Raw genomic sequence first — 2,577 nt, 5'->3', positions numbered from 1 at the left:
CAATTTCATTCGTGTGGAGCATCTTCAGCCTTCCCTCAATCTTTTCAACCGGTGAATTCTCGTCTCAGTGGAGATTCTTCATCTCTTTTCTTTTCCGGTGGATTTAATTCAATTTTTCGGTTGATTATATTCTTTCCCTCAGCTCAAGTGCCTTCCCAACTCGTTCACCTCTCGCCAGTTTATCCTTCCGGAGTGCTCAGGACATCTCAGGAGATTTGTTTGTGTTCCAATTAATTCGAGGTTGTCACCTCATTCAAATATTTCAATTATTCCGGTGCATCATCTATCTTTTCAACATCCCTTTCCAACGGTGTTATCTCTTCAGTGGGCCCTAACCCACAGGTCTTTTTCTAGGATCTTACCTAACTCTTCTAATTCCCCGGGAGTTATTCTCAATTCTTTCCAAGTGTGACGTAAGTATGATTTTCATAAGTCAGATCTTTTCCAAGATCAATTCAAATCATTTTCATTGTTGCCTCAACGTCTTCATTTTTCATTCTCCCAGAGTATCTCAGTATTTTGGTGCTGTTTCTTGTCGTCATTTCAAGATCGAAGAAGAGTTTTCCTCTAAATCTTGCCCGTTCTCTCGAAGTTTCGTGGTTCTAGTTTAATGTTATCCTCTCGGTTTATTCCATTTGTCAGATATTCTTTTCTTATCCATCCGGAGTATGTCAGAAGTTGTATTCCCGTTTCTTTTCACCAGAGGCCATCATTCAAGAAGGATTCTTCATCCTCACATTTCAGCTATCGTTCTCTATTTATCTCAGTGCTTCGTTCAAGTGTTCTTTAATCAGCTCATGATCTCTTTGTTCTTTTACATCAAAATCCCCTCCAGCTTATTTGTTCTTCTAATTCTTCCCGGTGATTCATTCTCTTTCATCAATCATTTTCTAATTCTTACGGTGGTTCATTCAGATTCTTTTTCCTTTGTCATCATATTAATCCTTTCGTTCTTTTCAATCCTACCGGTGGTTCATGAAGACCTTCTCAAGTCTGCGATATGTCACTTCTCAATCCTTTTTTCAAGAAGAATAAGTAGTATGCAAAATCCATTGCTCGTCATCAATTTAATTTGATGAAGGATAAGCATACAATAAATCTTATTCTTATTTCATCCAAGTGTTTAATCCCTTCCTTCGGAGTTTGTTCTTGAGGAATAAATTCTAGTTCCAAGTGTTTTCTTTTCCGGAGTTCTAATTTTCCTCGGTCATCTCGTCGGAACCTCCATCTAAATCATCGGAAGGCTCGTCTTATTCTTTCATCCTTCATTCTATCTCATCGTCCTTTTGTTACCGGAGTTCTTCATGGTGGTTCTTCATGATTTAATTCATTCTTCAAGAGTTCATCAAGATTTTGTTGGTGGAGTTCAAGTATCTTTTTTTCTCGCGTCTCGAAGTGCAATTAATTCTCCGTATTCTTTTGAAGTGGAGTTTTGCATTTCTTCGTTCTCCTCAGCTATTTAATCTTTCCCGCTTGTGGTCGGCGATCAGCTCATAATTTTGAGATGTTACCCATAAGTCCACATCAACCTTATTCTTTCGTTGTTGATTTTCTCAACAACTCCATTCAATCCTTCCTTCTAAGTTCTTTTCATTCAATTCTTTCAATTCTTCCGGAGGCATTGCGTTGTTTATGTCGTCAAGTATCATTCCACCCTCTCAAGCTCGTGTTCTATTCCTTCATGTTTCAGCCGGAGTGCTGCCTAAATCCTATCAGTCTTCTTTGTTTCTTATCTCGTTCTAACCAGAGTGCTTTCAGAGTCTATCGTGTTTCCATGAGCATTTGATTCTCGTCATTCTCGTCGTTCCCCTCTTTTTCTCGAGTGCTCTCGATTCTTTGCTTCTTCTCTTTAGTTCTTGTTTCACCTCATCCATTTTCCCTTCCGTCTCGGTCCTAAGATCTCGGGACGAGATCTCTTGTTAGTGGAGGAGTGTTGTAACGCCCCGGATTCGATACGTCAGGTGTCTGCCAGTCATTCGCCGTCGTTGCCATGTCATTGCTTGCGTGTTGCATTTTTTCATGTCATCATCTGCATTTCATCTGCATGTTTTTCAAAACTTGCATCCGTTCGGGTTCCGCCGGTTCTCTCCGTTGTCCGTTCGGAGTCCGGACCTCTCGCGCGCGCCCGTCGCCCCTCTCAGACCTTGATTTCGTGTGCGGGTGTTAAACGTTCTTGGAATGGACCGAGTCTTTCCAAGCGGCCTTGGTATACCACCGGTAGACCGCCTGTCAAGTTTCGTGCCATTTGGAGGTCGTTTGGTACTCCAACGGTTAACCGCGTAACCGTAAAGCCCCTCTCTCTTTGCAGCCCAACATCCCTTCCAAGTGGCCCAAAACCCATCTAACTCCCCTCCATGCTCTCGGTCGTTCGATCACGATCGTGTGGGCGAAAACCGCTCCTCATTTGGACACTCCTAACTCCCAGAATCTATAAATAGGTCCTCCCCCCGAATTTTCGCGCAGTCCAAACCCTAGCCAAACTCCCCCCCGCCGCCGGACATGTCCGCCTCCGCGCCGGACGTGTCCACCGCCGCCGCCACGTCGCTCTGACGAATCGGAGGACGCCACGTCAGTGCC

This window comes from Triticum aestivum, chromosome 2B (assembly GCF_018294505.1).
Source record: "Triticum aestivum cultivar Chinese Spring chromosome 2B, IWGSC CS RefSeq v2.1, whole genome shotgun sequence".
Taxonomy (NCBI): domain Eukaryota; kingdom Viridiplantae; phylum Streptophyta; class Magnoliopsida; order Poales; family Poaceae; genus Triticum; species Triticum aestivum.
This window is presented reverse-complemented; position numbering follows the sequence as displayed.